A 24140-nucleotide genomic window follows, 5' to 3' on the forward strand; every position below is an offset into this window, starting at 1 on the left:
TATGATTAGGTGTCAACATTCCCCCCCTTAATCTAAAGGGATGTTGGTGAGTCCAAGCATCGTTCTGAATCTTTCAAGCTTTTCTCTTCCAAGCGCTTTGGTGAAGATGTCTGTAATCTGCCCATTATTGGAACAATGGTGAAGATGGATTGTTTTGGCCTCAACATGATGTCGAATTAGATGATATTTTGTATTGATGTGCTTCGTTTGATCATGGAACTTTGGGTTCTTGGCCAACTTTATTGCAGAGGTATTTTCAATCATGAGTGGGGTCGAATGTACTTGTTTTACCTGCAAATCTTCCAGAATTTTCGTGAGCCACACAATTTTTTTTGTTGCCTCAGTTGTTGCCACATATTCTACCTCTGTTGTGGAATTTGCTGGAATTGATTGTTTGCGCGATCTCTAGGAGACAATTCTTGATCCAGACTCATAGCATAACCATAAGTAGATACCCCAGTTTCTTTGTCTCCATCGAAGTCTAAGTCAGAGTATCCAATAAGCTGAATTCGGCCACCTGTGTATACTTGAGTCCAAAGTCTTGAGTTCCCTTCAAGTACTTTAGAACTCTTTTTGCAGCAGACTGATGTCCCTCACAAGCTTTTTCATAAACCTGGAGAGGATTCCAACAACAAGCGAAATGTCTGGTATGGTAGTAGTCAGGCAGTTGAGACTTCCTACAAGTTGTCTATACTTTGTTGCATCCTCAAATTCTTTTCCTGCAATGGATGTGAGCTTTAAGTTTTGTTCCATTGGAGTAGTTAGAGGATTGCATTCAGCCATGCCAAACATGTTCAACAGATCTCTAATGTACTTCTTTTGAGAAAGGAATATGGACTTTGGATGTTGAGTTACTTCAATACCAAGATAGTAATGAATATAGCCCAAATCAGTCATTTCAAAACCTTTCCTCAATTCCTTCTTTATGGATGCAATGTAGCTCTCATTGTTCCTCGTCATCAAAAGATCATCTACACATGCTACAAGATATACAACTGTTTTGCCAACTTTCTTTACAAACAAAGTTGCATCATCAAGATCATAATGTTTGAAATTGAGTTTTATAAGATGCTCAGATAGATTTTCATACCAGGCTCGCGGTGCTTGTTTGAGGCCATACAAGGATTTCACATGTTTGCATACTTTATGTTCATGTCCTTTCACAACAAATCCTTCAGGCTGGGACATAAAAACATTCTCTTTTAGATCTCCATTCAACAAAGTGGGTTTTACATCCATTTGATGGGCTTTCCAACCGTTCTGAGCTGCTAGGGAAAAGAGTGTCCAGATGGTAGCCCATTTTGCTGTGGGGTCAAAATTCTCCTCATAATCGACCCCTTCCTTCTGTGCAAAATCTTTTGCCACAAGCCTGGCTTTGTGCTTGTCAAGTGAGCCATCAGCTTTATACTTGTTCTTGTAGACCCACTTGCAGCCAATTGGTTTGGTTCCCAATGGAGGATCAACCAGCTTCCAAGTGCCATTCTTTATCAATGCATCATACTCCTTTTGCATCGCTTATTTCCAGTCATCATGAGAAGCGCTTATTTGAAGGATATTGGTTCAAAATGTGTAGAAAAATTCAATTCACAATCATAAGAAACATCCATATCAATAGGTGAATCAGAGTCATCTACATCACCTCCATTTTGCCGGGTTGAATTTCTAGTTCCTGTGTTTCCAACCTCATCAGGATGAACAATTTCAAGTGTCTTTGTCAGCCACTTTGGGGGACCTTTCTGAGATGGTCTAGGCTACTCAATTGATTGAGTTGGGACTGAATCAAGATTGAGTCTCCCAATTCTGTTAATCGCATCACTCAAAGTATCATCATTGGTTTTAGTTTCATGCGGGGGAGAGAGTGCTTCGGAAGAAGATTCCACAGGTTGATCCAGTATAGGAATCCCCCCTTCAAGATGTGGAACCTGATTATCAAATTATTGAAATGATTTTGCATTTGTGAATCTGTTATCACTCAGGTTGTTCCCTTTGACTCCTAAGGGAATACGCGTGAGGTAACCACAAACCAATCTTTGGATTACAGGTCCTAGCCTACCTGTAATCAGAGAGGGCTCTCTCTTTCTGATTTAGCTTCGTTTTGGGAACTTTAGGCTAGCTATGAAACACTGAATTTTGTTTGAAATTTGGTTGAATGATATGCTCTAAAGAGGGGCATGCAATATTCAGAGAGTTTTATTCCATTAGGCAATGGGAGTCCATGATTGTATGTTGCTTGGGGTATGTGATAAGGATAGTTTTACTGCAGAGCTAGATAGGTATTCATGAAACAAACTTTTGATTTAAAGGAAAAACAGTAAGAACCGACACAATGAAAGGAAATGAAGATTTCTTTCACTGTGAAAACAGGTATAAAGGGTTGAATATTTATTCAAGAGTAGTTAAGAATTCCTGAATAGATTTCACCATGTAAACTTAGAGAAAATGGGAGCATTTAAGAATTCCACATTTATAACTAGTTCTGAAGAAAACATAATTAGCAACAAAGATTGAGTTTGGGGTGCCTCAATGGACAAATCCTAAACTATTCTTTTTCCTTACTGCTAAGAGTATTAAACATATAACATAGATGGTTTCAGCAAACAGAGAAAATACAAAACACAGTTCAGAAGAAACTTATTGTATCACGAGATAACACGGGAATCCTGCAGTAGCCAGCAATCTCATCACAACATGTCCAAGCAAAGCCAATTGAAAACACCAGTAGCTTCTTGTATTCAACTTTTAGAAGATATAGCGAAGCTCTCCAGAATAAAATCAACAACCCCAAATAAGTTATTCGTGGGGATATATATACAAAAGTGTTTCACAAAATATCTGAAAGATGAGTCATTAACTCATAACTTTCTTACCAACTTTCAAAAATAGTAGATACAACAGTTATTTCCATTAAAATAGACAAACAACAGCTGTTCATTTCTGTCAGAGTTCTTTGACTTTGCAGCCAACTGGGTCGGCCGAGTGCTTTGCATCCATTTCGAGGAATTTCGCCTTTTGCTGCTTTATCACGGCGTGACTGCTTTAGCCCCGTCATCCGCACTCGTTTATTTGTGCCAAGTCACTATCCTTGTTATCCAGCTGCTCTTTCTATTGCCGCCCAGGTAGATTGAACATGTGAGTCTTTTGAAAATGCTGACTCGAGATTGATCAAAAAGACTACAAACAAAATTTGATTTATTAGAGCAACGTTTCTATCATGCCTCTCCACCAATCTTCAGTAGGCAATTGGTGTCTCTGTATTTTAATCAGAGTCTCATCAGCTTCAGTATATTTGTAGTAATTTGGAGGCACTTCAAAAAGGTGCTTGATCTCATGCTCAATAAAAAACAAATTTTCCAACTTTTCATAGAGAGTCTGCCCAGATGGGGGCCCTGTTTCCTCTGAAATGCTTGCGGATGCTGTTATTTGATTTGCTGCATAATTGTTGACCCTCTTGGCATAATGTTCATGTGATAATAATCTTCCTGCACTAGTTACCAAGCTAGGAAGACCTCTGTTATGCAATGCTGTGATTTTTGCAATAAATTCATTTACCTCTGTCTGCATTTCTTGACACCTTCTGTCCAATGTCTGCACATAGTTCCTCAAGGTGAGCACCCTCTTTATTAGTAAAATGGTATCAGTTCTATCTCTGATACCCATTCCTGCTAGCTGAAGGCCAGTGCGATTGTTGAGGACTTGAATCATTCTGTTGGCTATTTCAGGCATATTCCCCAGGGATGCCCGGGCTCTTTGATTTTCTGCTTTTGCCCTGCTTAGGAGATCCATTTGCTCATGGATTGTTTCAATGGACTGCCATTGGTCTGTAATGGATTGACCAATGTTAGCCCATAGAATCTTCTTGATTTCACCTATAGTTTTATCCAGAGTAAGTTCTTTTTCTAACTCCTTTATCCTTTTCTCAAGAGCTCTTATCTCTCTTACTCTTTCAGCCAAATTCTGCTTGGATTTGTCATATTTCTCTTCAAGCTTGGCTAACTTTTCTTTAGCCTCTTTCAGTTCAGCCATCTGTACTTCTAGAGCTTCAAGCTCCTTCATCATATTCTGCATGCTGAGGCTGGGTACCTGTTCTGATGCTGCTACCTGTGTTGTCCCTTCTGATGCTGGTGCTGAGCCTGAAGGGCCTGCCTCCGATGTTTGCCCGGTGGGAGGAGCTGGTGGAGCTATTATTTGAGGAGTATCCTCAATATTTATGATTGCTGGTGGTGGCCGAGTTGCTTGCTCTTCCTGTCTTTGCTTTAGGCTCGCCTCCAAAGCACTCTCTGTTTCCACCAATCTCTTATGTAAGGTCAAGAGTAGAGCAACCACATCTTGGTCTTTCTTTTGTTCTGCAACCCCTTCAGTCTGAGGGTGATGGGTAGGTGGTATCTTGATCTGCTTTCTCAAAGCTGCTATATCCTCATCTTTTTTCTTCATCAAGGCCTGCACACCCTTAGGATCATTTGGATCATGTCCTAGTTCTATAATAATTTCTTCCAAGGACTTGATTCTGTTGTCCTTGGCTTGAGATGATGCCTTTTCTAGTTCCAGCTGAGCAGCAGTATTGTGTAGAGAATTTTGTAACCTGTGTGCCAACAGAGTTTTATTAGCCAAGGTTGAGTAGACCATCTCCCTGGTTTGCTTGTCTTTGGCAAACACTTCCAAGTTAGTTCTGATGTAGTCTGCCGCTGACTGAGGATGCTGCATGGTAGGTCTAAAATGACTGAGAGTCATTTTCCCTTCTTGAATATCATAGGCTGACATGAGTCTCTCCTGATTGGTTGGTGCCATTCTGAGCAGTTGGTTATAGAGCTGGTATCTAACCGGCTCATTTCTTGCTTTTATGTCTGTGAACTGCTTTTTGATACTAGATTCTGCCTTGGTTCGCTACCTTGAAGAACTTACTTCTGCTCCTCCTTGCATTTCTTGCTCTTGCTGTAAGGAGCTGGCCGATGTTTCGATGCTAGGAGGGAGCATAGTATCAGTTGGTCTTTCAGGCATTTCCTCCTCAGAGAAGGGATTTAGCCTCTGTCGCTTTTCCCCTGGTTGATTCGTTGAAGTAGTGAGAGGAGTTTCTTCTTGCCTATCTCTTTTCATCATTCTTTCTTCATTTGCAGGTGTCTGTAAAATTGTACTTTCAACTGTTACCTCTTTCCTTGGATGGATTTGCTCTTGGGTTTGCTGCTCTGTGGAGGCAGGTGCTTCAGCCATTTCTTCTTGCTGCTCCAAATTAGGAAGTGACTCCTCTTGTTGTACTTCTTTGCCTTTAGCTATGTTTGCTGCTTGACCAGCTGCTTGGGCAAACTGCTGGGGAACAGTGGAAGATGAGGCACTTCCTCCAAGATGCCGAGTGGCTAGAGACCAAACCTGTCCAAAATGTTCCAAGTCAACTGCTTTTTCTAAATTCTTAATTTCTCTTTCTGCTAATTCTTCTTCAGAATAATTCTCCATTAATGTGCCTTCTCTCCACTCTAGTTGATTAGCATATTTTTCAATTTGTGGAATGCTAAAATGATCATAGGTAGCAAGCCTATACTTGATTCTTCTGAGGCTTATGAAATGATTAGGGTCATATGGTGCCCAATAGAAGCTTGTTTTGAGTTGGAGGCTTTTTAGGATCTTGTCTGCCTCTCCCCAAGCTTCTTCCCTCTTGTTAAAGATGAATGGACCCAGTTGGTGCTTAATTTTCAGCTGTGCTTTCTTATTTTTGCTATGAAAGTGTACCATGTCTGAATTTCCAAATTGCCGAAAGTTTTCTAGGGCAAAAAGTCTCATGGGAACGTACTTTGGCAGTTTGTATGGGGCTAGCTCACAGCTATATACTCTGATTACTGTGTGGTCTTGGTAGAAGTACCAATCTCCAATGCTATAGTTCTTTGACAGCTGGAGGATCTTCTGCATTTCATCGATGAGTCTAGGAGGAGGAGAACTCTGTAGCAGGTACAAGGCTGGATGAATGAACAGATCAATGAACTCACAGTAGTTGTATGGAGAGTAAAAGATATGGTGACAGACTGGTGTCCAGAATATCACTGACCTCCTGTTTCCTCTTGCACCCAGCTTTTTGAGAAAAATAGGGAAACTGTCAAGCTGATTGTATAATATCAAGTGATATATGTATGAGGTAAATTTAAATACCATCTCTCTCTCCAGATTCATGAATTGCTCATGAATTTTGTCAGCAATGAATGTGGCATAATCATACTGGACAGCAGGGGGTTGTCCTGGAGCGAACATGGATAGAATTACCAAGATTGTTTCATCCACATACTCACTGGTATTGTAACCCAGGATGTAGGATATCATATCCACTAGCAGCCTCCCTGTTTCATTGAACCAAACATGTAGATAAGGAGGAGGTTGTCGGGGCTGGTAATCTGGCTGCATGAACAACTGGCCAATCCTTGTGACCTCTGAGCTGGGCAGCTTGGCACCTTGTTTGAGCAGAAAATTCATAGAAAGGGGCACCAGGGGTTTAGTTGGCTCAAAGCTTAGCATCTCATTTATGGATTGAGGAGTGATGTGAAATAAAATAGTCCCAGATGGAGCCAAAACTGCTCTTTGAGTGGGTTCATAGTGTTCACAACACTGATGGATGAAGTCTGGGAACACATTCACTTGTGGAAGGTAATAGATGGGCAAGTTGGACTCCCAGATACCCATGTCATCAGCACCACTTATGTGTTTCTTCTTCAGCTCACAAACGGTTTCTATGTGATATTTGTTGCTTATTTCAACCGTTTCTTTCATTTGATAATCCCGGTCAGCAAGGGCCAACCATTCTAGGTTCTTATGTGGAGCATTCAGAGGTGCAATTTTTAATGCCACAGGGGTCTCCATTGCTTAGTTATCACTTGGAGTTGAATTGTACTTGACTTTTGAACAAAGGTAACACTGAACAATGAATTTTGATGGATAAAGTAATTTGCAGAGAGAAAAAGGGGTAAATTGGGTGAAACAGAGGCAAAATGCTGCTGAGAGAGGCGAAAAGGATGAATTATAATGCAGTGGTTCGCCTTGCCAAGTGAGGAATGCTTGACAAAGGGTCTGAGCCAAAATGGTGCAGTGAGTGCGGGAATTGAAAGGGTTTAGAGCCGGGACGCTCCTCTGATAAATTTTTAGTTTAGTTTTGCAGTTACAGGGAAGTTGACTGGTTAATTTTTGAATTTTTTAACAGTGGAGGACTGAAAACCAGGTTGCGCAGAGGAATGGTAAATACCTGGCAATTACGCAGCTGGTAGGGTGCTGACAGTGGTGAATCCGCGGCGGCAGCAGCTCAGGGTTGATATTTCCGGAGGTTGGCGAAAACGACGTAGAATGGCATGCAGGCGGCAAAAAACACTTTCGATAAAAAATGAGGAAAAACATGACTTTTGTGCGCAATATGGAAAAAATCGATTTTTGGCGCCTTTTTATGAATGACGTCAGCATGACGTCATTGGTCAGGTCCGGGTACGGCGGGATGACGTGGTGACGCATGACTGGGCTGAGGTGGACGAGTGACGGGGCGACCATGTCGGGTTAACGGGTAAATAGGAGCTGACATGACCTGCTGACGTAACGCTGACGTGATGCTGGCATGGGCTGGAAAGGGATGGCGGTAAGCGGTTTTATCGGACCGCTTTTGGTACGGGCCCGGTATTTGTCGGAAGCCGCTCGATACAATCAGAAACTGACACGCGCCCCAGGGAATACGTCAGCAGACTGACAATTTCGGGCGCTAAAGGCCAGACGGCGGGGGTGGTCCGAAATCGCCGAGGACCGTCGGATGGGAGGGCCCGGATCTGACGGATGACGGACAGTGAAAATGCCAGTGCGATACGGCGGGGCCCAGAAACCTTTTAATTGTTTTTTGTTTTTTGGTAAAACGCGCCGAGATATAAAACATTGGATAAACGGCTAGAGTGGGTTTTTGCAAAAAAAAATTAAAACAAATCGGGAGGAACATGAATTTACAACTTTGTAAGGTGGGTTAGGGCTATTAAATCAACCAGATGTTAATTTAATCCCCAAATACAGTATGAACATCAATTTACATTAGAATTCAACTTTATTATACTTTCACTCTTTAGGGTATATGGCTAAATTGCCCAAGGGGAGGATATATACATATTTTGGGATTTTTTGCATAAAAATGCTATAATACTAGGGGAAGGGGAAAAGTTAGGGAGTTATATAGTAAGATTAGAGGTTAATATGGATTTAAAGGGTGAAAGAAGAACTGAAGGCTAAGCTTAAGAAGTAAACTTGGGTTTGGAAGCATATGAGAGTGGGGAATGATTTTACACAAGAAATGTGGCTTTCTTGTGTGATGGAGACCAACACCTTGGCTTGATGTTGCTGCAATCTTAGAGTGATGTTAGGACTGGATGAGGAGATCCCACTGGTCCACTGAGGGGATGTTAGAAAGAAGTTTTGTGGGGAATGATGGGGAAGTTAGACATGCTTCCATGCTTTGTTATCAAGATGCTGAGTAGATATCTCTGTTCTTGGCAATATATGCTTTCTTTGTCAAGGCCAGCAACATGAAGGAAATCAAGCTTCTGCAACCCCTGTCTACCTACCCATCTTAGTACCTAGCATTTTTTATTACTTCAAGGAGGGTGCATTTGGACTTGCAAACCCTCAATTGCTCTTTTCTTTTTCTTTTTCAAATGCCTTTCTATCTAAGACTACCCTTATTACTTCCAAGGGCCCAGATTAAGCAGTTGGGCACCTTTATTCTCTACCTAACTATTAATCTGCCAAGATTAAACTGTTTGGACAGATTCTCATTCTCTATTCTACAACATCAATTTAAACATGGCATGACCCAGATTACACTGTTGGATCACCCATCAACAAGTAGGACATGAACAAAATTGTTTACAGATGTGTTTTACACACAAATATGGAATCTTTGCATCATCAAAGCATAACATATTTGGAATTTCCCCTGCCAATCATGATATATGAAACCTATTAGTATAGGAGGCTAACAGAATCTATCCAAGCGATCAAGCTACCACTCAACAACATTGTTAGCTTTGGATGATTCAAGAAAGATTACATCTCTAGATACAACAAATTTTTTATTGACTTCATCATAGGTATTCTTTGGAGGTGTTTGAATACCCGAAGAAGATACACTTATAACTCCTTGCACCAAGTTTGTTTCTATGTACCTTTGGTATCAAGGCATAACATGTGGAACCAAAGACCCTGAGATGCTTTACCGAAGGAATGTTCCCATACCACATTTCATAAGGGGTCTTATTTCCAATAGCATTAGATGGACATATATTCTTTACATATACATCACATAGAACTGCATCAGCCCAAAACATCAATTTTACATTCTTGAAAAACAACATGGAACCTACCATATTTAAGATTGTCCTATTCATTCTTTCAGCTACTCCATTTCGTTGGGGATTATAAGGCACAGTTGTTTGGTGTTTGATCCCATGTTGGCGAAGATAGTTTTCAAATTCATTTGAAGTGTATTCTTTTCCATTATCAGTGTGAATAGAGCAAATATGAGATTGTGCAACATTTTCAATCCATCTATGAAAGTTATTGAAGGTTTGAAAAGCATTAGATTTGTTCTTCAATAAATAAACCCAACACATTCTGGTGTAGTCATCAATAAATGTCATCATATATTTATTTCCATTTGCATAAGGAACAGACATTGGACCACATAAATCTGAATGAATGAGTTCATATGTGCTCTGGAATGTGAATCATGAAAAGACTATTTGCTATGCTTTCCTAGAATGCAAGCATCACATTGCTTAAGTTTCCTAGGAATTGTAGGCAAACCAGTAACACCATTTTTCTTCAACAAGTGGAGGTTGTCATAGTTCAAGTGTCCAAATCTAGCATGTCATAATAAACTTGATGGAAATGTACCTTCATTATAATGAGAATTGTATGAGAAATTTTGTGCATGATCAGAGGTACCTTGCAGCTTGAGAAGCCTTTCTTCTTCTATCCCTGTCATGAGAAGAGAGTGATCTGATGCTTTTCTCACCTCAACCTTGCCGTCAAACATATGAATGGAGTGACCTTACTAGCGAATGTGGACCAAGAAAAACAAGTTTCTCCTCAGTTGTGGGAGATATAAAACATGATGCAGAAGGAAGTCTGGAAGACGAGGCAATTTAAGCCTGATTGTGCCAAGCCCTGATGGCTTGAGTTTTGATTTGTCTACAAAGTATACTGCTCCATCAACATTGTCAGTAAATTCTTCAAAAAAATCTCTTCTAAAATTCATGTGGCAAGTTGCTCCTAAATCAAGCAACCAATCATTTTTCCAAGAAGCAAGTGAAGCATTAAATAAGTCTTCATTTAATCCAATATTATAGTGTGCCACAACATAGTGAGTGGATTCAGGTGCTTTACCTTTCTCTTTATCATTAGTTTTACCTTTGGGTTGGTTTCTTTCTTGCTCAATTATGTCCCAAGGCAACTTGCATGTGGATGCATCATGTGATCCATCTCTATGGCAACGTATGCAATGCAAATCTGACTTTTCTCCTTGAGAGTGTCTGCCCCCCCTGCCTCTGAAATTTCTTCTTCCGCTTACTCTTCGACCACCTCTTCCTCTGGAAGAATCTTGAGAAAGATTCTTCTCTTTATGTACAAGACATTAAGCCTCTTCAGAAGACTGAGGAGTTGTCTTCTTCCCAAAAGCTTTCTCTCTGTTTGTGTCAGTGCCTTCACACTGCCATCAATGATCAAAATCTGCTCTTTTGCATTTCATAGTAGGAAATTTTTTGGATTAGCCACTTGTTCTTCTTCAATCAGCAAGCCATGATCTTGAACATCGTACTCATTCCTTTTGGTGATATTTTGCATCATCTCTTCCACTGCACTTACCAAAATGTTGAGCTTTACCTCTAAAGATGTCGATTCCTCTGGATCTATGCTCTTCATCTCTTCTTCCTTCAACTTTGCCCTTCTGATCAACAAATTAGCCTCTACATCTACTGCATTGTTCTACATTTCTTCAAGTGTTGCAACGTTCCTTTCCCTCAGCTGAAACTCCGGATCAAAGGCATCCGGGTAGTGCAAGAGAGCGGATCCAGGGGGAGGTCTTATATTAACAGGCATCGAAAAATACACTTGGTTAAACCAGGCAGAAAACTGTTGTACTGTCTCTCCTGGTAGTCTTTTTAGCTGGTTATACTCTTCTAGAATCAAGAAAGGGTTCTATCTGACCACCCACTTGTCAAGGAAAACTTTGACGAACTGCTGGAAATCTGAGATGCTCGCATCAGGAAAGGTTTTGAACCAACTCTTGACTTTTCCTTGCAAAGAAAGAGCAAAAAGCCTAATACTGACATCCTCTTCATCGATTTCAAAAAGGTTAAGAAAAGACTCAAAATTTAGTACATGTCTTTCAGCAGTGATGTTGTCACATTCGCCATCAAATCTTGGTAGATATAGGTAATGCTTTTTAGGGAAAGCATAGGATATAGGAGGTAAAATCAGAGGCTTGTATCTATCTGGAATTTTACAAGGTATAGGAGCATATAAAAAAGTTGTAGAATCAGTCTCGGTCTCTTTAGGCTCATCAGTTTGAAGACGGTCATCATAAGATTCGAAAGAAGGGTCTTGATCAAGATCAAAGGCATGCGAATATTTGGTATTCACAATCTTCAAAGGGAAAGAATCAAATGCAGGTCTAGGATATTTTCTCGAATACAGTATACTTTGTAAAGCCTTCTTGACATTCTCAGGAAAAGAGAAGAAATACTTTATAACAAAGAACATAGTGTATTGGATGAAATTCCAACTTGAATACCTGATCTTTCCATATTTTCCTTTCATGTTTCTGTTGGTCAGGTTCATCCTCCAGTGGAGTCCTTGGATCTGATCTCGAAACTGATTTAGAGTCGCCAAGTGAATGATTTCAGCCTTCCGGTGTCTGATCATTGTTCACCATCAACAATCAGATCTAAAATTGATACATTTTGTTGAGGAACATAAAACTACATTCCCCAGTATGGTCGCCACTATGTTAGAGCTTAGATTGACCTCAGGCTAAAGGGAGGTAATCCTAGGATAACCACAAACGAAGCTTAACCTGGTAGCTAGCCCTACCAGGTCGGGAGAGGGCTCTCTCCTTGTCACTCCCAGTCAAGATGACTGGATCAAATATGGATTTTAGGCTAGGTATAGTAGCTCTAGGGGTTTTTGATTGATTTTTAGGTTTTTTGCTGGATCAAATGGAGCAGGCAGTTTTGGGTCCGAGAAATCAAGTCAGGATTGCAGGGTGTTCTATGGGGTGAGGTAGTTAGGTGTTTTGGCACTTGAAATTGAGTGATATGGTAGGTCTAAGACTGGTGAGGAGCTGAGGAGGGCATGCAAAAATCATGAGTCCTCTTCAAACAGTAGAAAACATCAAAAACTGAATGGTTTCCCAAGGCAGAGCACTGTAAACAATGTATTCTACCTATCTATCTTGATATCATTCAGCTAGAAGAAATAGATTAGATTGTGGCACACATAACACATGAGAAAAACTAAAAACAGAAGGAGAAACTATTCAAAAACACTTTACCACAAGTATCCCATAAAAATAGCTGCAAATCCTGGTTTATTTCCTTGCCAAACTGCTGATAAAGGTATACAATGTAGCTTAGAGCATCCAAGAGAGTCCAACCTTTGCTAATGACTAAAAAAATACATAATATAGACATCAAACCACCTATTCTATCAATCAGGGGTCGAATCCAAGAGATAAGGAATTGTTACAACCATTTCCAAACAAGGAACAAGAATATAGGCAGTGGAACAACTTGCCTCTATAAGCATGGAAACTGATTCATTGACCCCCAAACCACCTCAAAATGATGAATCTACCCTCTAAGGTCATTTCACAATTAAATTTACACACCATGGCATTAATTACAATCATGAATTCATCTGTGAAGAGAGAAAAAGTCAACTTGCAGAGAAACTAGGCGAAAACTGGATTTTTGGGCAAACTAGCTCTATGCGTAGCGCCACTGGCCAAGTGCATAGCACCACTTCACAGCCACTTTTGGAGGCCTTCCCCTTAGCCAAATTGAGCTCAAGATAGCTCATAGGAAAGGTCTTCTAGTCTAGTTTCTGTAACATCTTGAATTTTTGCATTTGGAGGTCATTTGGCCCCTCGAAAGTGAAATATCCCAAGGCTGCTTATGTGTGTCCAAAAAGAGGCTGAGAGGTCATTTTTTGGTAGTTTTTTGACCTTTTGGTGAGGTAGTTTTGCTTCAAAATTGTTGTGATTTTCTGGGTTTGATGCTCTCATCATGATGAATCCAGATATGTAAGCCATTTCTTCAAAAAGTCCTCCAGTGAAAAGCGTAGCGTCGGTGGCGCTACGCACCTAGGGCAATTTTCTTTGTTTAAAATTTCAATTTTTTTTTTATCAAAACTTGCCCAGATTTGGCACAAGGCACCACCATTAGTTGCTTTGATGGGATGGTGAGGCTCCAGCCAAAATTTTCAACTTGTCTTGCTCCTTTTTTCTCCTTAAGGCCTTCCTCAACCTAGCCTTAAGCTTCCTCATTCTTATGTTTCAAATCTTGTTGCGAGTCATGTAGTGGTAGGCCATGTGGCGAAGCATCTTCTTCTCTCTATTGGCCTTCTCAATCAGCCCTTCAAGGTGTATATTAAACCTCTCAAGCCAAGTTTCCCAGTCATGTTCAATCTCTTTCTCAATGGGATTCAAAATGACAGGATGCTTTTTGTCACTTTGCCTTTTCAGTTTCAACATTTCAAGTTCCATTAGGCCCTGCTTATCCTCCAACTGTTTGTTCTCTTCCTTGTTCATAATCTATATCATCCTCATGCATATTATCTTTTCCTTTTCTTTGCTGCTTATGTCTCTCCATAGAACTATCAGTGAGTGTCTCTTCCTCATAGTCATATTCACTGTCTCTTTCCATTGTTTTCCCTTGGTTTTGAAAAATGTGGTTGTATATGGATGGTTTGTGGATAATAGTATGGAAATAGGATGGAGGAATGGAATGGGAAGAATATATGGGGGATGGAGTGTGGAAATGTATGTGTGAACAGGGTTTAGGGATGTGAGTTGGGTTTAGGGATGTGTGTAGGGTTTAGGGAGTGAGTGGGGTTTGGGAAATTTGTGTGTGGGAATGGGATTTAGGGAAAATATATGAGGGAATGGGGTTTAGGGACAAAATAAAATGGATGAGATAGGAAAAAAATGAAAGAGTGAACTTGTTTATTTTATGAGACAGTTTGGTGAACACTAGGGTTTTAACTTTATGAAAGACAAAATCACCAAAACTTGATACAAAACCCTTTTCAACAAGAAGGATTGATTTACTTACTTGCGAAGAGTTAACTTGAGAGATTTGAAGCAAATTAAGTGATTTTGGAGCGTTTTGGGGCTTGGATACTAGGTGTGAGTGCCTTATCCAGGTGCGTAGTGCGTATGTAAATTTACACTGGGAATGGCTGCTAGGTGCGTAGCGCCAGCCTCTGGTGCATAGCGTGTTTTGCAGGACACTTTTGAAGACCTTCCTGGTGTCCAAATTGGGCATGTGATAGCTCGCTATAAATATTATTGAGTCTACTTTCTAGAATATCTTTAATTTTACAATTTGGAGTTCATTTGCCCTGTTGAAAGTCCAATCTCCCAAGACTAGTCAAAATGTGCAGAAAGAGGCTGCCAAAATGAATAGTGCTGTTGTAGTCAACTTTTTAAGGTGTTCCTCAACTCCAAATTGAGCTCATGATAGTTCATTGAAAAGATATTTGTGTCTAGTTATCATTTTACTCATCAAGAAAGTCATTTAGTCATTCCATCTAGGAGAAAAATTGATTTTACCAAGGTCGCTCTAGAGGTGCATCAACCCTCTTGAGGCAAATGATGTTTTCGACATTTCTCCCAAACCATGAAACTTGTGTAAAAACGGAAAGACATTTTTCTTCTTGGGTCAATGATGGACAAAAACCTCTCTCATTTTTGTCAAATTCATCTTTTCTTGCTTAGAAACATAGTTTGAAGAAAAATCGTCCCTTATGTGTGGTGAACGGGTTTTTCCTTGGAATGACTTTGCGACAAATGATGGAGACCTGATGTTTGATGATATGAAATGGAATCATACTTTCTGATATCCCTTATGCCTCCTCTTCTTAGATATCTCTGATTCCAAAACCAACCATAGTTAAGTGGGAGAGGAATTTAGGGTTTTAGTGCTTGTTTCTCTTTTGCTTTTGCAGGTGAATTGGTGCTCATGATGACTTGATTTTTTGTTGTGGCAGGTGCTTGGAAACATCATTAGATGCTTAGAAGCAGTAGTCATTATTGGCCACCTCATGTCCTTTCTGATCATTATTGGCATGTAATCATCAAATTTTAACCATGGTGAGACCCTAAAATCTAATGAGACCAAACCCTATGTACTTGATGGAATGAACTACAAACTAAACATGAATCATGACTAAAAAGTATGGAAGTATATCAGCAAGTACATACCATGAGGGAAAAATTGAGGCAAACCCTACCATCAATGGATCCATGACCTAATGGAATGAAACCTCATCAGAATGAGACTCCTACTATGAAATGCAAAAGAGCAGATTTTGATCACTGATGGCAGTGTGAAGACACTGACACTAACACTCTCTTTCAACAATTTTTTTCACAAGGGAGTCAAAGGTAATTTATTTGAGGTTTCCATTTGCTTTCAATGACTCAAGATAATTTGAGTAAGTGGGATAAAGTGCCTTGACAAAAGCTATCAGAGGAATGTCTAGTTCAACATTAATGACTTTGATATCATGCATAATAGATTTTACTTCTGATGCAAGAGAAAGGGGATCATCATTTTGTAATTCAAGGCTGAACAATTTAATCATGAGTTGAACAACTTCAAGTGTAGACTGTGAGTCATAGAGTTCGTTTATTTTTTGTAAGGCTTCATAAGAATTTGAAAATGGAGAAATATGGTGATTCACCTTTTCATTTACTGATGCTAAAATCAAGGCATAAGCCTTGTTGTTCTTATTTTCCCAAATGGCGAATTCCTTTTCTAAGGTAGGTTGTTCTGGTTCTTTGTCTCCATCTCCAACACACACTCCTTTCCACAGCTCATTAAAAATGAGAGTGTGTTTGATTTTCTGTGACCATTCTAGATAGTTCTCCTTGCCGGTGAGAACCACTCCCACAATAGATATCAATGAATGCATTTTAAAAAATCTATGTACTGTAAAAAAAAAATGTACTTCTGCTACCAAGAAATAGCACTTCCAGTGGTATTTTTGTAAAAAAAAATTACAATTTTGATATAAATATGTATCATAGGTTTTATATAAGGGAGGGAGTATATAGGGGAGGGTGGTGTTGATACAATGCGTTATGGAGAGCGTTTATGCAGCGTGCCATTGTTATACAGTGTGGGATATATATATATATATATATATATAGGAAACATTGTTTTAAATTGCAAAACGCACAATATAACGATGCACAGATAAATGTTGGTTGTCTACAGTTATTGGAAATGGGAGGTATTGCAGACGTACCAGAGGTACAGGCAGCGTATATATGTGGAGAGGCCAAGGAGCAGTGAAATGGAAACTCAAGGTAGCACTCACAAAACAGTGCGCAGTTGAAGGCAAAGCTCTCTGAGGCTATGGAGGCAATATCAAACTTAATAGAAGAGAGGCTATGGTAGCAATATCAAACTTATCAGAAGAGAGGCTATGGCAGTAATATCAAACTTAACAGAATGCTATTGATATGTCTTCACAATTTTATGACTCCAATGCTATCAAGTTAAATTCATTAGCAATTTAAATGCAGAAGCTAAGATGACTTCTTTAGAAAGAAAAGTGAAATTCAAATGGAGTGATGGTACTCACATTTTATTCAAGGCTTAACAACAAGATTGTTGGCCACATTATTCATTAGAAATTTAAATGCAGAAGCTCAGCTGCTGCTTTAAAACAAAGTAAACCTAAAATGGAGTGATGGAAGTCACATTTTATTTAGGCCGAGAGTTGACGCTGCAAGCAGAGGTTGCATTCGGTATGGAGACGCTGGCTGGGAGCAGGTCACAAGATGAGGATGAGTCTTGGGACCTGTGCAGGTATTCGATGGGAATACCAAGCGTTACACTAGATTATCATGCAGAGGGCAGAGGACAGAGGACTGAAGAATATGGTAGACTGTAGGAAATGCAGGACAAATTTATGAAAAATGGTAGAAGGGAGTTACAATGGCAAACTACAATGCCAAAAATGGAGCTGGATCTGATACCATGTTAGGCTAGGAGGTAACACCTCAAATGAGATTATGATTATTCATTTGGGTTGTTCATATTTATATACATGAGGGAGTGACTGTTGAGTTTCATCTCCAGGTGACTCTTCATTTTCTCTTATTAATTATTTACACTATTTACAATTGTTCACCGAATCCCAATGATTAGGTGTCAACAACTATGATACTCAGGTATGTGCTGCTAGTTGGAATAGCTAAATTTTATTTGTTGCAGAGATGGTTGATTAGTTGTTCGGTGATTATGTTGGTTTCCTTGTTCATTCTTCCCCTCACTCTTTATGACTTGTGAGAGAAAATAATAACCATCTCATATGCTTACCCATCCTCGAATACCTTATCCCATTATCAAATCTCCTTGACTTTCCTTTCTAAACCAAATCCCTAGGATTTGAACTATATATCTATGGTTTATGACACTTTTCTTCCATCTCATTGTTCTTTTTCTATATGTTAAAGTTGATAGTAACCATAGTTATCATTTGTACTGAATTGGTTTTGCAACTCCAAGTTCATGAACAAGATGGTCAACTATCAGGCGGACAAAAGCAATGCATTGTGATAACCAAAGTGATGTTGAAGAACACAACCATACTACTTTTGGTTTATGCTTTCTCTCCACTTCTATCGTACTAACTCCTAAACATTCATTAATTCATATAATAAGTAAACCTATTCCCTAATTCTCCAAAATCTCACATATGTTACATGGTCTAGTATAAGCTCTAGTTACAGTGGGAAGAATAACTTTCACCTTTCATGGAAGTTAGTGCATTCTTCACTTTTCTCTCACATCCTTTATAGTCCATTCGATCTCTCAGCTCCATGGTTCATACATGATGAGTTACAAAAACCATAGCTAATTAGTTATGGTAACAATCACACCCTCTATGTGCCATGTTGAATCAGAAAAATAAATCTACATGAGCTACAGAAACATAAACTACTTGAAATTGTTTGAACTTCTTCTTGTGCGTGGGAGTAGTGGCGACATCAATCCAACTTGAGAAAAGAGTGAACCTAAAAATGCACTTTTATGGTTGTAAAAATACAACATTCACATATCATATGGTGTTACAAGGTAGTACATGTCAATAGCTTCAAAGAAGGCATCATGGGCCAAAAACATGGTTTGTATGAGAGTGTTATGCCTTTTATAAATTAACTTATTAATTTAACCACTATAATACAAGGTAGATAACATGTCAACTTCCATTACCCATATGTGAAGCTAGTTACATGTGTACTACCTGTTATCACTCCTCTGGATCTCCAAGGCTGAGGAAGAGTCTAGCTGAGGTAACCACAGACCAATATTTTGACTTGGTAGCTAGCCCTACCAAGTCGAAGAGGGCTCTCTCCAAATGATCACAGCCAAGAGGGCTGAATAGATTAGGGTTTTAGGTTAGATGTAAAGTGCAGAGGGTTGTTTGATTTGATTTTGGTTGGGTAGTCACAAGGATGAGTGAATTAGGTCAGAGAATGAACTAGGTCAAGGCAAAATGAATTTGAATTGCAGACATCTGATGGGGCAAGGTAGGCAAGGTATTTTAAACTTAGTAGTATAGTGATGAGATGGTTTAGATTAATTAGATGCTAAAAAGAGCATGAGGGTCATGAATTCTTTTTAAACTAAAGAAATGAAACAATCTATGAGGATTTTCCCAAAACAAAGCATACAAAGATGAATTCTGCTTATCACGCCTTGAAAATCAACATATAATAGAGTGAAATGGATCACGATAGGTACAAAACATTCATACATATGAAACAGAAGAAGAAACAAGATCAAATTACCATGCCACAGGAATCCCACCAAAATAGCTGCAACTTCATCCAATATATTCCATGCCAAAGTATGAAATCTATTACAACATCCAAGAGAGTCCAACTTGTAAAATGACTAAGAAAATACGTAATATAGGCCTCAAACCAACTCATCCTAGCCTCAGGGGTCGAATCCATGAGAGGAGGAGTAGTTGCAAGAAGGGATGAACTGATAATTAGAGTATAGGGTGGTCAAAGTGACTCATCCCTAACTCAAGCAAATTGATTCATTACAAGTCATGTAGGCCATTTGACTAATGTATTTACCCTAGATAACAATAAAAAACATAATAATTACATCATATTCATCAATTACATCAGTAAAACATTAATTTCCCATAGGTGAAAGTCAATTTGGAGAGAAACAGTGAAAATTGGAGAAGATTGTCAAACACGCCCTCCCTTTGTCAACCGCGCCCTCTCAGTGTCAACGTGCCCTCCAACTTCAGGGTTGCTTTTGGGTGCCTTCCTGGTGTCCAAATTTTCTCCAATATAGCTCGTTGGAAATCCATTTGAGTCTAATTTCTAGATATGCCTTCATTTTCCAATTTGTAGCTCATTTTCATTGTCAAAATCTCAATCTCCCAAGACTAGTAAACGTGCAACGCCCAAGCCAAAAAAGAGGAAAAAAGGTGGTTTTTAATCTTTTTGGCTTACCAGTATTTCTCCAAATGCTTAGAAAATGCATAGGATGCATGTCCTCATCACTCTGAATCCAAAAATTCTAGCCTTTTGTCCATCAAATGCCTCAAAAAAGAGTGCAACACCCTAGGTGTTGCGCATTTGACATTTTGACTGTGTTGAAAATGCTTTAAAAAACAGAGAACTTGCAAAATTTGTTGAAAATTTGTCAAAATTAGTGGGCTGATGGCTGATTATATGTTTGAGGCATGGAGTGATGCCATGGCAAGAATATCTAGCCTTATTTTCTCCTCTTGCTTGGTCAAGGCTTCAATTTTTGCATGGGCTCTTTTGATTTTGGTTCTTGCAATTTTGTTTCTCATGGCATAGTACTTTTCCATCCTTCTCTGAATATCAATATCCCTTTTTGCCTTGTATAAGAGGCCCTCAAGATGGGTGTTCACCCTCTTGAGCCAATGTTCTCAGTTCTAATTTACCTTTTTGGAAAATTGCTCATTTAGGGTGAGCTCATTGGTTAGTTTTGCCTCCCTTTGCTCTTCTAGCTCCAAAGCTCTTTTTAGGCCTCTCATCCTTTGCCTTCTTGTTGGCACCTATTCATCAAGTTGTTCACCATATTTTCCATATACCTCATCACGTAAGGCCTTAGCCTTTTCAGCCTCTCTCTTTTCTTTGATGAGTTGAATCTCCATGAGCTCATTTTTGACCTCAAATTGCTTGTTCTCCTGCTCATAGTAAGAGATAATGTATTTATCCATTTGCAAGTTGAACTAGAGCTCTCCTATGAGTTAATTCTTCTCCTTGATGACAATGGTTGTGTTCTCACTACCATCATGTTCATTTAGGTCAACTAACTGAAAATCATGCTCTATCTCATGGAGGTCTTCCTCTTGCTACTAGATTTATACCTCTATAACCTTTTCCTTACCCTTCTATACTAGCTTTTCCGAAGAAGAAGGCAAGGCCCTTCCCACAATCTATGGGGAAAACAGTTGCCTATGCCCTCTCTTATAGGTATGTGTCAAGGTACCTAAACCAACCTCTTCAGGGTTTTTGCTCTCACCATGCTCAATGCATTCTTGCTCACTGCCTTTATCTCTGCTATGTGAATGAATAGTCTGATGAGATGATGATGATGAAGGTGATGGTGTGGATGAATCATCAGATGAAGATGGATGATGTATGGGCTGAGGTGGAGGAATGAAGGTGGATGGATGAGAAGATGAAGTTGCTTCTTGGCCATGCTGAATAGGTGGGACTGTGAAAACCTCATTGGATATGAAAGTGTCCAATGAAATGTTAAGCTGATCAAGGTGGTGTAGGACTATCATCTTGATGAGGGAGTGGTGAAAGATGATTTGCATTTGATGATCATAATCTTTCCTTTGAGCAATGAATGACATCTTGTCAATGTCCCGATAAAGATAGTAGGGAAGATTGAGCATTTTGACTCTTGTAAAATGCATGAGTAGCCGAATATGATAGGAATAGAGCCTGGAAAACCTACCCTCACATGTGAAGTACTTCATGATGATTTTCATCATGGGAATATATCTGTCTAGAAGGTAAGAGAAAGGAAAAATCCTCTTTCTCTCATTCTTATATCTTGGTTTAAGATATGGCTCATAATAAAAATGATCCAATTCTCCTTGTTTAAACCATTTTTCCCCAATATTTGGATCCCAGAGGCTTTTGATATGATAGCAGGAGATATGGTGAAGGTGACACCAGTAAGGGTTACCTGGCTATCATGGAGGTTGGTGATGAATAATCTGGTCAACACAGGATGATGCTGGATCCTTTCCACTTTCTCACAAAACTCAAAATAGCCCACATACTTCAAACTTGTCACAGTGATGGGAGATGCCATGAGTTCTCTGGTGTTGGTTGGCTCATGTCTAATGATTCTCTCTCCTTTCTTAGATAGCCTCCTTTCCTGTCTTTCTTCCTCACCCTGATTTCTGTTCTTTTCTTCAGTTGTTGGTTATTGTAGCCAAACCCTAGGGAGATCATGAAATGGAATGTAGGTGTTGGGAGTATGGAAGGATGTGATGAAATTGAGGAGATGGAAATGGGGAGGTGACAGGGGTAGTTATGAAATGTAGGAATGGTAATGGGATGCTAGGAAATGAGTTTTAGGAGTGGAATTAGGTTACTAGGGTTTTAAACTTAGTATGACTTCTAAAACAAATGAAACACTATATACATCAATTATGAAGGAGAGGAACAATGTAATCTTAACCTACTTGCTTGTTAGAGCACCTTGGTGGCAAATTTTGATGTTTGGAGCATTGTAGTGTGTTTTTGGAAATTTATGGTTGTTCTCAGGCAAAGGCGCAGCACAATTGTCAAATGTGCCCTCTCCTTATAGGTGTGCAATGCCCTTAGAAAATACACTGGGTTTCCTAGCAAATGCATAGCACCAGTTCTAAACATGCCCTCAAGTTTCTAAATATGCCATCTACCCCTGTTTTGCCCAATTTCTCTTATAATTCGAGAATTCTCTTTTGCTGAGGAGGTTTTGGAAGTGTAGGAGTGCAAATGAATGTTGCATAGATGTCTTTGAGGGATTTTATACTTGAATGGGTTTTGATTTGTGATTTGAAAACCCATTTTCTAATGTTTCATGTCACTTTTCAAATTTTCACACTAATGCTTTTTGACTTCCTCACCTTTTTTGCTTTGACAGGTGGATGATGCTTTGGCAATCTTCATTTTGACCTTTGTTTGGATGCTATTGGAAATGGAATTGATAAGACAACTAAAATGGTGCCTTATTACATATAATAGACATAAAATTACATAAATGAAATAAAAAGTATTACATTTGTTTTGAAGTAAAAATTTACAAACTGGAATAAATTCCTTTCTTGAAATCAAATTTGGAACTTCAGTAACCATGGTTACATGCTTGTAAACCCTTATTTAACTGAAAAGGGGATATTATTTGCTTCACTCTCATACTTTTCCGACCTTATACACTGAGATGATGATTTATTGTACCTTGGGAAAATGAAACCTAGGTGACCTAATGGAACCTTGAATGACTGAACTTCAGGTGGACTTGATTGATATAAAACAAGATGAAATGAGCCTTTATAGTCAATGGATGCTCAACAAGACACATAAAGGTGGGTCAGAAAATACAAATTTTTGAGAGAGGAGTGTGATTTTTGATTTTGGGCTACCATCAGTGAGTAAATTTTTGCATGATGACCTAGGTGGAATGATAAAAAATTCAAATGGGACACGAATATGTTATAAAAGAGGAATCTTGATCAGTGATGGCAGTATCTAAATACTGACTCTAACATTGGCCTTATTTGGGGATGGCAGCTCCTTGGAGGTGCCAAGAACACTGTAGACCAAGTAGCCTAACCATATGAGCCAATACGGTAAAAAAAACTCAAACTGGGATGCATGAGTAGATGATGACAACTCAAATAACTCAAAAACTAACTCAAAAATAACTTACATGACTAAGGACTGAATACTTAAAATGGTAGAAAATCAGTGAAGCTCCATGGCCTTCATTTCAGGTTCCGAGCTCCAATGATCTTCAGCTTCACACTTGCAGAGAATTTAAAATGTATGTACAATGAAACTGGGCAATTCAAAAAAGATAATGTTTCAGGAGCCTACCATTGACTGGTCCTCCTAAGCATGGTTCTCCATTCATCTCATCCAACAAGAAAGCATTTTGTCCCTGGAAAGCTGGAATATGATAAGGGCCTTTCCAAAAGTTCTCGAATTTTCCATGCTTACCCTTGTCTTCGTTTCTAGCATCCCAACGAAGTACAACATCTCCAATTTTGAAATCATGTTCCTTTTTTTTCGGTCATAGATCCTCTTTATTCTCTCATGAAGCTTGGAGGTGTTCTGAAATACCTCTTCTCATATTTGCTCTAAGTGAATCATTTGATTGATCCGATGTTTAATATCATTCTCTTCACTTCCTGCTTCTTGTAACAATCTGATGACCGGGACTGCTAATGATGTAGGAAAAATATTATCTACTCCATATACAATTTGAAAAGGAGAAAGCCCAAGATATTTATTACTACTCACCTGATCTTCCCACGATGCATTGATCAACTTCTTGTGCCAATTCTTTTTGTTGGCCTCCAACAGTTTTGATGTTGATTAAGGACTTATTGGAGGATTTCGCCAAACCATTTCCTTGTGGATAGTATGCCATAGAATGTCCCAACTTTATGTTGTACTTGTCACAAAACTCAGTCATCTTTTTGGACGTGAATGCTGCCACGTTGCCTGTGATAATCTTATTAGGACAACCAAAACATGACAAGATATTAGTTTCTAAGAACTAAATGATAACTGAATCAGTTGCTTTCTTGGTTGGGATCGCTTCGATCCACTTTCTAAAATATTT

Source organism: Pinus tabuliformis, chromosome 7 (genome assembly GCF_031772625.1).
Source record: "Pinus tabuliformis cultivar Carrire ecotype Pingquan chromosome 7, CPIR1, whole genome shotgun sequence".
Classification (NCBI taxonomy): Eukaryota; Viridiplantae; Streptophyta; class Pinopsida; order Pinales; family Pinaceae; genus Pinus; species Pinus tabuliformis.